The 12,971-nt window shown below is 60.5% G+C and overlaps 1 protein-coding gene across 1 annotated transcript in view; it reads right to left on the bottom strand.

The window, feature by feature from the left end:
• MID2 (midline 2) overlaps window positions 1-12,325 on the bottom strand; it is a 65,867-nt gene extending 53,542 nt beyond the window's left edge. The window contains exon 1 of the mRNA XM_030498607.1: window positions 12,210-12,325. The gene's annotated coding sequence lies outside the window, so the exon portion shown is untranslated. The remainder of the gene's footprint in view (window positions 1-12,209) is intronic.
• Between the last annotated feature and the right edge of the window lie 646 nt (window positions 12,326-12,971).

The following is a 12,971-nucleotide window of genomic DNA, read 5'->3' as shown; positions in this document are numbered from 1 at the left end:
AGCCTTACAGGTCAACTCCCACAGACGTGGCATGGAAACCTTCCCCTGCTTCCTCCTGTTGTGGCCTGGGGTGGGTGGGACACAAGGCAGCGCAGGGCATCTCTCTGCTCCCCTCCAACTCACAGCATGGTAGGGTTTGATTCCCATCAAGTGCTGCAGCTCCCCCGGGCTCTCCACGTTCCAGCAGTTAGTACAACCAGGGACCGCAGTGGCCAGGCTCACTCCCTGCAGGCAACAGCCCACCGTAGACCCCTCCTCACACCATGTCCATCCATCCAAGCCTCCCCAGCCACACACTTCTGCCTGGAGCTGCCGAAACCCAGCCCCTGCCCCTCTGCCGGAGCTGCCACCGCAGCACAGGGACCGCAGCCCCGCAGCCCCAGCAGTGCCAGAGCCAGGGACACCTGCAGGCACATGGCTCCGGGGCTGCAGCAGCGCTGGGATCAGCTCCACACTCCCCGGGCCGGCGCAGATGGAGCGAGCCGCCTCCAGCCAGGTCACTGAGCAGCAGCTGGGGCCCTGGCTCAGCACCGAGCTGGCGCAGGCACCGCTCCCTGGCAGCCCCCAGGCCCCCATCCCCTCCCCACCGAGCCACTGCTCCAGGTCTTGCCACCTCCCTCCCACACCTCTCTGGCTGTCACTGGCGCTCCTGCCACCCGCTTGTCCTCACTGCTGTCAGGAACTCAGCACCAGCAGCTCCTGACCACATATCACAGCAGCCTTTTGTTCCAAGCTCTTCCACAAGCGCACCGGCAGCTCCGTGTCCTTCCCCTCTTCCTCAGCCGCGGCGGCAATGCGGCTCCAGCCCGGAATCATCCCTGCAACAGCCAGAGCCCCTAGCCCTGCAAGGACGAGGGGAGGGCACGGCCGCAAGTGCAGCATGGCACCAGCTGGTGCTTCATAACAGCCTCTCATTGTCTCATAAGGCTCATGAGCAAGTCCTGGCTCTTATCCCCCCAATGGATGATGCACAGAGACACATCCAGCCCCACAGAGAGCTGCTGCGGGCAGAGACCTGACCGATGCAGCCCCATGCTGGGCACTGCCAGGGCCCACAGCCATGAGCTACAGAGCAAGTGGAGCCCCCACCCCACTTCCTACCTGCACCCATCACAACAGCTTGGCTCCTTCACTAAGCCAGAAGCAAGGCGAGGCGGCACGGGCACTGGGGTACACCCCCCATGTCCCTGGAGGGGCAGGGTGGCCGAGGAGAAGCACATTTCAAGGGGGAACCCCTCAGCCTCTCCGGAAGCTGGAGAAGCAGCACCCACTCAGCACTCACAGCGCTGGGGCTGCACTGGGGGATGAGCATCTTTGGGGACTGAGCTATCCCCACTTCAGCGTTTCCTACTGAACCACCAAGTCTCAGTGCAGGACACCGAACAACTCCGCTCTCCCAGGGTGAGCTGGGCTGAAGAGGTGCTGAAAAACGACCATAGTCATGACAAGGCTGGGCTCATAGCAAAGTCCATTGTGGGAAAGAGCCAGGAGAAGACACAGACCCAAACATGGGAAGGCACCGGTGCTGCTGCTGCTGCAACACAGGCGTGGCACAGCGAGGAGCCGGCTCCTCTCCAGTGCTCCCTAGGGACCCTCGTGCTGTGCATCAAAGCTGCTGGTGAAGAGATGTTTACTGGATCAAGACAGATCCTCAGCCAAAGAGGGGCTCCTCTTGCACAGTGCAGCTCCGTCCCCGCGAAGGCACCAAGCCAGCAGTGCCAGCCCAGTGCCCAGTGTCCCTTCTCCGCATCATGGAGCGGCACTGGGCAGCCCCCGAGGCAGGGAGAAGGCTGGAGTGAGGCACGGCCTCAGAAGGGCCAGGACCTGCCACCCAGACCAAGGCTCCCACCAGCATCTCACCCTGCTGAGGGCTGCAGCATCTCCAGACCGTGCCACAGCGCCGCTGCAGCCCCCCGAGCCCACAGGAACCTGCCACGATCTCGCCTCAGTCCCCCTTTGTTGCTCCGGCGCTGCCAGCAGGAAAAGGGTAATTCCCACCTCACGGCAGCGATCCTGACCCCATGTACTGCTGAGTGGAGGGTGGGCACATAGGCCCAAAGCCTCGCTGGGCTGCCCCAGCTCCAGCCTCCAAAGCCCAGACCCACCAAATGCGACGCTTCCGACGGATGCCACAGGGTCGGGAATTCAAAGGCTATTGTGCTGCTTTGTGCAAGTTTAAATATATCCACACAGGCTCCTGGGGGCTGCATTCCTGTGAAGGGGTAGGTTAAACAAGGCTTCCTACAGGAACTGAAGACAATGGGGAATAATTGGCATGAATCCCCAGTGCAGAAACAATGCAGGTAGCAGATATTTTGGACTTTCATACCCCCCCCCCCCCACCATTCAGGAAGAGGTGCCCAGACTGGTCTAACTTGGTCCACGGGCCTCGGTGAGACACAAGCTACTGAACAGGAGGGAAGCCACATGCCATTGGAGCACTCGGACCAGCCGGGGGCTCTGCTGCTGTAGGCTTCCCATTGCAACGGGAGGCTGGTGCATGTGGTTTGGACACACATTTTTCCCAGCATCTTCTCAGCCAGGCTCACGCTGGGGGCACCCACCTACCGAGGGTCCCAGCGCAGAAGGTTTGGAGACTGAGTTTGCACTCATGTCCCAGCCCTGCTTCGCTCCCAGCACGGTACAGCCAGCAGTGCTGTACCAATGCCGTGCCAATGCTGTGCCAGACCAGCCAAAACAAACCCGCAGGAAGCTCCCACACTGCTGAAGGGCTCCAGGAGGTAGGGTACATCCCACTGCAGACCCCACTCCTTCTTCCACAGCTTGGACACTACAGTTGCCTCCTCTTCATTTTGGAGGGGGACAAATCGAGGCTTGTTTTCAAACCAGGGCAAGTTTTTTAGCTGTTTTCCTGCACTGGGCCCTCAGGAGGGCTCTGTGAGCCAGCCAGATTCCCACATCCTCCTCCCAGCGCTGCAGAATGACAGAAACATCAGCGCTGGCCTCGTTAAACAGGTCATCTGAAGCCTTTCAAACTAAACGCTCTAGTGCTCCCGAAGTGACTGGCAACTATTAGCATCCCTTTGGAGAGAGCTCTCCAGCCCTCAATCGCTCCCGCACACAAGCACTTTTACATTTCCACTCACAAAACCGAAATAAAGCACCGATTCAATCCGCTCAGCTTTTCCCAGCCGGTTCCACCCAGCTCCGAGGTTACTCTGCAGTCGTGTTTGTGAGGCTCCACGGCCGTGCTTGGAGCTTGGGGACCCCGGCAGCCAGCCTGGCCCTTGCACCGTGACACCGCATCCAGGTTGGATGCGGCCCAGGCAGCGGGAATGGCTCAGTGTTACAGGGCAGGGGTGCATGGGCACAACACGACCCACTCGAGCAGCAGCAATGTGCTTGAGCCGCTCGCAGGAGCCCTCAGTGCTGCCCCGAGCACCAGGGGCATTCTCAGGGCAGCATAACAAGGTGATACCCTTGCAGAGAAGCTGGTGCTCTGCAGCAAGGAGGCTTCAGCACGCAGATGGGACCGGTGCAGCAGAGTCATCACCCCATGCTGCCCCATGTCTCCCCTCTGCTCTGGATGCCACCAAACACCCGCAGCAGTAGCCCCTCGTGCTCTGTGTGGCACAGCACATGATGCTCCTCCAGCCACGCAACACTTGGCATCCTCTGGGAGCTCACTCCTGCCACCCAGGAGGTGTTTTCTGACCGAAGCCAACCTATCTGCAGGACACCGGCCACCACGTCCCACGGCTCGTGCCAGGACGGGGGTTAAGCACTGAGCAAGGCAGGTCCTGAGCACACCACCGCGTTAGAAACACTCAGCTCACCAGGTCACCCAAGGGGTGGGGATGTGGTGAAAGACCAGGGCACACCCCCGGAACCTGCCGTTCCAAAGCCCAGCACAGAGCAGAATCCCACCCTGCTTCCTGGAGGATCGCGACTGCTCCCGGTCCCCGGCAGCAGCCTGTGCTCCCCGGCAGCGCGGCTCCGCTATGGAGCATCACCCGGAGCGCTCCTCCGTGCTCCAGGGGGACACCGGCTCATGCTCCCGGCGCGCAGGGGCTGCAGGTCCCCCTTCGGCCCCTTGCAGCCTCCTCAGATGTGATCCATGAGATGAAGCAGGTAACTACAAAGGTAACTTCCTCCTGCCATCCCGCTCCCCCCTGCCTGCAGGCTGCCGGAGGGAGGCAGAGCACGGCTTTTAGCGACAATAGGCGCAGTACAGACAATACCTGCTAGTTAACTCTGAAGTGTTCTTTAATGATCTGAAAGAAAAGGAAAACGCTCCGTAGAGTGCTTTTGTAATAATCACAGACCCCCGAGAGTCCCGCTGGAGACAGGTTCAGGTACCTTCGCATCCGATCCCTGCGGGGAGCCGGCTGATAAGGCTCATGGCTGGTGAAGAGCAGTAAATGCAGGCACACCCCAGGGATGCTAAAGCACAGCGCTTTGCGGGACACACAGGGACCGCACCAGCGGCCAGAGGCTTAAAAAGGTATAGGCAGGAGTGACAGATTTAAAAAAAAATCATATATATATATTTATATATAAATCCAGCCAATCTGGCATGGCTTTAGCGTGCCTTGGACAGGGCTCGGAGCAACCTGGTCTAGTGGGAGGCGTCCCTGCCAACGGCAGGGGGTTGGAACGAGATGAACTTAAGGTCCCTTCAACCCAAATCATGCTGTGACTCTGTGGTTCTATGCCCACATCATGGTCTCCCTCAGCCCAGTGTCAAGCAGCTTCCCTGGCAGCAAAGAGGAGCCCGGATGCCCTCCCTGCATCCCCACACATAGCGAAGACACTGGGAGCTGCATTCTCTCCAGTGGCAGCCCCACATGGCAGAGGGCATCACCACCCTGCACGTTGAGGGGACAGCAGCTCCGTGGCATCTCGATGGGTGACACAAGTCACTCTGCCACCAACGACCCTGCAGCCTGGCCCGAATTGCCTCCCGACAGGCAGGGTGACAGTGCTGCTTGATGATTATTCATGAGATGAAGCACTGCTAAAGGTCCTCTATCAAGAATCAGACAAAAGGGATGAACAAAAGCTGAAATATTTCATGCCAAAACAATGCCAACGTGTCACCCATGGGGCCAGGAAGGTGACAGCAGCCAGCACCCAAAAAAGCATCCTCTGAGGACAACCAGAAGCTGGGCTCCTTCCTTCCAAAGCATAACAAAGTCAGACTGGTGCAATGCTGACCTCAGAAATCAAGTTCCCTGCAGCTTGCACACCGGCAGCCCACATACTGAGCCCAGGAGGATGCTCCAGGATGCAGATGGAAGGACCGCGATTTCAAGGGAGACCAGGAAGCACCAGGTCTGGATCAGGGACTGAGGAGAAAAATCCCAGAGAGGATAAAGAAGAGGAGCCTGTCCCCAGGAGAGGACACAGCCCTTGATGAGACAGGAGATTTCCCAGGAGGAAAGCAAGCCTGAGAGGTGAAGCACAGAAAAGCAGGGGCTCAGGACAACCTCAGGCACGGTCATGGGGCCAGCAGAAATCCCAGAGGACATCTCCCACCCACCAGCCGTGGAGAGGAAGGAACATGCCAAGCACAGAGATCATTATGGCTGGGATTGCTCTTTATACAAAAGGCCCCAAGTCGTGCAGCTCGGCACCTACCACTCTCCTGCAAGACAAAGCCCAGCCTGTTCCTCCTTCCTACAGGCACACGAATGCTTCCAGCACCAGAGAGCAAGAGCTGGAGCCGCCCAGAGCCAGGGAAAACCTCCAAGCAGAAAACATAAAATAGAAAGTAATCAGAGCCCATTTCTGGGAGGGGAAAACGGCAACAGGGGCAGAGGCACCGGCAGGGAGCGCCAGGTCCTGGCATGCCCGGACCACACTGGGATGCACAGCACGGGCCAGGAGACACCAGGGTAACATGCTCAGTGAACGCAGTGGGGCCTGGCTCATCCTGCTGCAGCTCAGGTCCTTGCCCCGTGCTCCAACCCTGAGCACGTTGCTCAGCGCCGGGGGAGCTGCCTGCAGCGAGGAGACCACGATGTGAACACCAAAGCCGAGTGATCCAAGGCAGGACCCAGCAACGGGAGCCCTGGAGAGGAGCACGGGATGGGGCGGCGTGCACGGGCAGTTCCAGACGTGCTGCCGGAGGAGTGCCAGCAGCTCCCACAACACATCACCCGCTCCGGGTTAAACGAGATGCCATTGCACAGCCTGAGCCAATGCATCTCTGCAACAAGCCAGAGCTCCTGCACTTCTGCACCTGGAGCATCCCGCCATCCAAAACACACAGGAACTGGGAAAAGGGGCCTTCCTGAGGGCACCACATCATTGCAGCCAGCACAAGGCTTGCTCCCAGTGGCAGAAACCCCTAGGTGACCTTGAGACCAGCAGCAATTGCAAGGCCAAAATGCCCCTCAAACAGCCTGATCACACGCTCATAACAGGCCAGCACGCTTTGCCCCCAGCTCGGGCTTGCTTTGGCAACTGCCCCCATTGCCCAGCTGCCTTTGGACCCTGACAGAGCACGTTTCTGGAGCATCACCACCTCTCTTTGTGCAGCAAATTCATCACTTGGACTTGATGATCTTAAAGGTCTTTTCCAACCTAGCTGGTTCTCCGCACATCATTGAAAATCCATGCCGTTCTTCTCATTCGAATTCCCCAGCTATTCTGGGAGCTGAGCAGGCAGCAGAGCGAGGCTGAGCATGCAGAATGACTCCTTTACACATCACCACCACCTTTATGGGCGCTGGGTTAAACAACTGAATTCACTCCTAAATGCAGGCTGCTTTCCTTGCTCAGCTCACCCGTAACTGCCTGGAGGAGTGTTTCTCTCCTCAGTCCAGGAGCAGGCTGCAAAGCAGGAACCTCTGAACCAAGTTGATGATGAGCTGGCACTCGAGCATCATCAACACAGCCTTACCCTGCCTTGGTTTCATCAGCCCAGCCACACAGCCAGATGCAGTGGGGTTCTGACGACCATCTATGAGGCACATTGGACTCGCCCTGCGCCTCTCTGAAGAAGCAGAAAGCTCGTTTATTCCACGTCCTCTCTGACGTGCTGCTGAAGGATGCTGCACGGCTGCACTTCAGAGGGGTGCGTGTCCACATCTTTGCTCCATACAGATCCTCAGCCAGCTTACATTCGCTGTGCTGTGCTTAAGCCTCGCTTCAGGAAGGGCTCTGCCTGCTGCCTGAAGTTGTTTTTCTCCCTGTTGGTCACCCAGCTCAACACTGGGTTTGTGTATTAAAATGAAATCTAATTTCTAGGCCATTCCCCCGATGCAGTCCAGCTCCCGTGTCTGCAGAGCAAGGAACAAACAAACAGACCCAGCCATTCACTTCTGCCCTGGATGTGAATTCTAGTTACAAACAACAGGAGTGACATCCTGCACAGAGCCCTGTTCGCTTTAGGAGCCCACCACGGTGGCACACAAAAGCCCCAGCACCCCGACGTGTGCCAAGCCCCTCGTGCTGAGCTGGCACAGGCCTGTGGGAGCGCTTCTTGCATGGGCCGCAAAAGGCATCGCGGGGATTTGGCCTCAGCTTCCCACTGACGTAGCAGGTTTCCTGTTAGTTTTCACGATGGCTTTTCACAAGCTACAGGGTTTTCATTTTTCCCTCCCAAGTAGAGCTCAGACAGCGAGACAGATAGCAGAACACAGGTTTGAGACCTGAGAACTTGCAGCATCCAACTCTGCAACATCCAACACAAAACCAAACAACAAGAGCACCCCACACAACACTCCCTTTTCTAGCTTCTCTACTCTCAAATGTAGCAGCATCAAATCCAGCATTGCTTTCAACCGCCTGGTGAGAGTGACTGTCCCCACTCAGCCACAGGGCACCGGCTGAAGCTCGCATTTGAACCGGATCCCATCCACACCCTCTTCCTTCCACAGCATGGAAATCCCACAGGAAATGCCCAAAAGGAAACAAAACCTGCTGCCAACACTCAGCCCAGGCCAGGCTGCAGCAGCTGCAAGCACGCTCCTCGCTCGGACACATCCAGCCAGAGCAGCTTTAAATAACAAACACTGTTTTCATCGGGAAACACCCTCCGAATCCCACCGGATTTTTCCACTTCAGTTTAAAAGGCTCCCATGGTTCAGCGCAGCCTGAACGCGCCTGGACCATCCCCGGGCAGGCCTGGCCAAGGCAGGGAGCAGCCCTGGAGCTGCGGAGCACATCAGGCTTTCCCGTCCTCCTGGTGATGGGGGAAGCGATGGTGCTTGCAGCAGTGCAGCATCCCCTCCCAGCCCCGGGCTCTTACAGCAGCCACCGGTGTGACACTGGGGGATGTTGGGGGATGTTTGGGACAGCCACAGCCCCTACAAGCACCCCCACATGGAAAAGGGGGACATCGTGGGGAGGGATGTGGAGACAGGGACATGAGAGGGATGACAGCTTAAGCCTGGCTGTGAGGAGGACTCCAAAGGCAAGAGAAGAGCAGCGGAAAGGGGCGGCAGAGGGATGTCCTGATGTCCCCGGCCCTTCCGGCACCATTGGCACGTCAGGGCTGTTTGCCTGGGGAGGAAGCCAAACCCAGGCAGTGACGTGGGGACAAGTTGCGGGAAGGCAGCCCGGCTCCGTGGGGCTGAGAGGGGGCACACAGAGAGGACGAGGAAGTCTGAGGTCACACGCAGGCGGGTCCCCACACCAGGTCTGGGGCATCCCGGCCCTGTGGGGCAGGATGTCACCAGCAATGGGGCACAGCATTCAACCCAGAGCTTCAACCTGGTGGGCCAGGGGCAGTCAGGCACCCCGAGCCCCAGCCCCATGGTGGTCCTGAGGGGCAGCACCCGCTCCTCTGCCCACTGCGCGGGGGGTTGACGAGTCAGGACCCTCATCTGAGCAAGGGCAGGGATGTTCCCATCCTGTCCACTGCCTCCCGGACACAGGGCCCATCGGACCCAGGCCTGGCGCTGCCTGCAGTGGGCAGGGCTGAGGGCAGCCCGTGTGCAGGGACAGAGCGGAGGCAGCCAGCGGAGGCGATGACGGGGCCCAGCGCTGCCAGCGAGCACAATAAACTATTTCCTGAGAAAGGCCAGTGTGTCCAGAGGCACAAAGGATGCTATTCTGCTGCCGGCTGCGCTTGGGCTGGGGCGAGGAACAAGGGGAGGGCAGATACCGAAGCCACCAAGCACTGCATGTCCCAGGGATGCCGGTGTGGCCCCGCACCTGCAGCTCTGCCCCACACCTCCACCAAAGATAAGGCGAGCTGCTGGCTCGCAGCTCAGCACCATCCTCTGCTCCATGCCCGGTGGACAGGAGGTCAGTGCCCACCAGGAGAGCTGACATGAGGTTCCATGTGTAAGGAAACAGGAAGGCGGCCCCAGACCTGCAATGAGCCGCTCCTGGCGCCACAGCCCTCGCCTCGCACAACGCTGCTTTCAGCAGTGCACACATGCCCCATTCTCTGTGCCCGTGACCTCCCTGCCCTGGCATCTGGGTGCCCCGGGCTCGGCACCGGGAAGTGACTGCGCTGGGAGAGATGGCCGAGGAAGGCTGGGCACCAGCTCCCCCACCGCATCCTCTTGGTGTTGGGGAGGGATGGAGCTGCTCATGGGCAAGAGCTGACGGTGAAGCCAGGAGCTTGTTCAGCTGCAACATGCGCCCCTTTTCCAGGGAACAACATTAAAACCAAGTAAAAGCAGCAGCGCAAGTTGAAGCCCTGGCAAGAAGACCAGACCCTGAGACCAGACGCTGACCCCAAACCTTCCCAGGGCCGTTTGTTCCTCCAGAGGAGGATGCTCAGGGGAAGCATCCTCTGCAGCCACAAACCCTTCCGAACTAATGCCCTGCCAGCTCTCCCAGAGGAAGGAGCACCAGCCTCAGGTAGGTTTCAAGCCAGTGAAGATGGGTACATTATGGGAAGCATTAACTCCCTCCAGAGGTACAATCACATGGCTTATGAGCTCCATGTAAAGAACCAGCTGTTCAGCCCACAGAGAAAGTCCTGGATCCGGCGGCTCTGATGGGGCAGCTGAGAGCCACAGTCCTCCAGTGACCAGCCTCTGAGACATGACAACTCCCAAAGCCAGGAGCTGACCTGAGATAACAGCTCAAACCCCCACCCTCCACCTCAGAGGGTCCAGTGGCCCCAGCTACCAACTGTAGAGACCTGCTCAGAGCAACCGTCCAGGGGATTCAGGGTGAAACCCCGAGTGTAGGTTTGGAAACATCTCCCCATCAGCTGGAGGAGATGATCAAGAGACAAGACAATCCTGATTCTAAAAATAAGTTGTTTATCGATCTCACGTGGTCTCTAGGATGATCCCACCCTGCTTACAAACACACACACACGTATATATATACACACAAACACACACACATATATATATATGCAGCGACATACAACTCATTAGCACATCACCCCCCAAGCTGTGCTGGTGCCAACAAGGCCACTGGAGCGCGAGCACCCGGGAAGGGAGAGAATTCATCACCCACCGCAGCTCTGTGCCTATCTCTCAAGCCCTGGTTACAGAAGGGGCAGCTCCCAGGACCTGGCTGCACCCTTGCACTGCTGGCACCCAGCCCTGGCACACACTGCTGTCACCCACCACTGCAGAAGGCTCCGCAGGGCATGGACCCATCTCTAACCGCATGCGAGCTGCCAGCACACCCAGGCTCTGTAGCAATAACACCACCTGCCTGAGCCAATGCAGCCACTCCTGTGCCCGACTTCCGCTCCCCCTCCTCATCTTTCTATCCCATTCACTGTCTTTTCCCAGGAGCATCCTCAAGGAATACCCCCTTGGGCATGAGAGCATTCCAACACTGCTGTCCGGGGTAGGCAGACCGCCACAACCAGCCTCCCCTGCTCCTGTTGTACTCCCCCTTCGTAAGGGGCAGGAGCCAAGCGAGGAGTTTCGAGCATGCTCCTGGCAGGCAGAACGCAGCAGTGGTGGCCACAGCACAGAGTTCAGGGCACCCACAGAAGGCAAAGGGCTCCACCAGCACAGACCCAGCGACACCATACACCGCGGCCTTGCCGGAGCAGGGGTGAGGAAGGAAGGGCACCATTGGTCTTATTATAAATGTCAAGGAGAAGCTCAGGCCCTACTCGACCCCACGCTCACAGATGCTGGCGCTGCCCGGCCTTGCCGGATGCTGCCCAGCAGTGACCCCGCCGCTGGACCGATGCCCGGGAGCCCCAGCGGGCACCGGCTGCCGGCCTCGGGCTGGCTGCAGAGCTCCTCGAGCCCAGCCGGTCTCCTTGAAGCCACCTTCCAATAACAAAGGCTCAGCGGAGGTTCCAGGACTCGCCGGGAGCGCGCGGAGGCCTGGGCGGCCGTCAGGCAGGGCAGGCAGAGCCGGAGCCATCAACATCCCGGCGTGTCCAGGCTTGAGGAAATTATGGAGCAACAAGAGCCATTTGCCCTCCCCAGAAACTCGCGAACCCGCTCAGCAGCGCGGCCCTCGGCAGCGGCACAGCCCTCCGCAGCCGCGCGGCAGAGCCCCGAAACCCGCGGCTGAGATGGGTTTGGAGCCGAAACACATCGACCCAGTGCGGGCGGAGGGAGCGCCGCTCTCGCGTGCCGCTCGCGAGCGTTTTCCGACAGCTCAACACATTCGAAAAACACGCTCCGGTTCAAGCTCGGCGATCACAGCGCCGGGAGGCCGGCGGATAAACCACCGGAGCCGCCTCTCGGGGCCGGGCACATCCCGCCCGTTCCCAGTGCTCGCCCTGCGAGAAGCTCCGTTACCCCGGAACTCGCATTGAACCGAACTTTGTCACCGGGGGCGGCAGGGGGAGGCGGGGGGGGGGGGGGAGGGGGAGGTGGGGTGTGTGAGCCCCTCACCGATCCCTGCCCGCAGCACCGGGAACCGAAACGCGCAGGGAGTTAAGCCACGGCCCGCTCTACCGGGGCCGGGTCGTCAAACCGGTTGGCGGGGCCGGCGCTTCCCCCTCCCGCCGGCAGCCGGGGACGAGCCGCCGCTCCCCGCGGACGAAAGGCTGGGGGGGGTCCGGGGCTCCTCGCTGCTGCCGCCGCCACCGGGAGGGGGGGAAGGGGCTGGCCCCCCCCCCGGTCTCACCGCGGGGCGCGTTCGCGACCTCACTGGGCCGCCGGTCGCGCCGAGCGGGGGTGGCGGGAGCCACCACCGGGCACCGGCTCCCGGGAACGGCAGGAGTCGCCCCCCCCGCCCGCCACTTGCTGCTGCAAACCCCCGGGAAGGGCCCCGCGCTCCGGTTTCCCCCCACTCCCGCCGCGCCCGCGCTCCGGGCGGGCCCCGCGGCGCTGCCCGAGGCCGGTACCTACCAGCGGGCTGCGGCAGCGTCCCCGCCGCTGCCCGGGCATCTTGGAGGCGCGGGGGAGACGGCGGCGGCGGCGGTAGCAGCGGAGCGCGGAGGGGGGGGCGGGGGGAGGCGGTGCCACGCGCGCTCGGTCCCGCCCGCCCCGTCCCGCCCCCCCGGGGCCCCGCCCCGCCCCGCCGCAGGTGAGGCTCCGCTCTCCCCGCCTCCGCCTTACCGCGGACACCGGAGCCAAGCCGCAGCCGCCCACCCGCACCGGGACCGCGCGGCGTCCGGTGCGACGGGGAGCGACACGTGTCTGCGGGCACACGGCGAGACCGAGATCCTTGCACGGCAGCGCGTCCCCAGCGCATCAGCGGGTCCCCAGGGTGGTGGCAGGTCCCCAACATGGTAGAGGGTCTCCAACACGGGCAGAGGGTCCGCAGGGAGGCAGCCGACCCCCAACGCACCGGTTTTCCCTCGAGCAGGCTGCGCTGACCAGTTGGTCACCCGAGATTTTCCCTCTTGCAGTGGCCATCCTGGTGCCCTCTGCACACTGGAAGGGCCGTGGGCTCCCCGTGTGCATATGGATGAACCCACGGCAATTACATTAAAAGGAGGCAAGGGAGGGGGAACAGAGTGTAGTTTATTCCTCGGTAACATGGGTATGTGCTGCACAGGTTATTTATACTTGAAGGCGGCCCAAGAGGGTTCACTGAACCATCTCTCTAAAATCAACACCAGGAGAAAGCCTCCTGGGCTCCTCAAGATGAGATGGGAAGAGAACTTC

This window comes from Strigops habroptila, chromosome 9 (genome assembly GCF_004027225.2).
Source record: "Strigops habroptila isolate Jane chromosome 9, bStrHab1.2.pri, whole genome shotgun sequence".
NCBI lineage: Eukaryota > Metazoa > Chordata > Aves > Psittaciformes > Psittacidae > Strigops > Strigops habroptila.
Note: the sequence above shows the minus strand (reverse complement) of the source record. Positions and strands in the feature narration are given on the sequence as shown.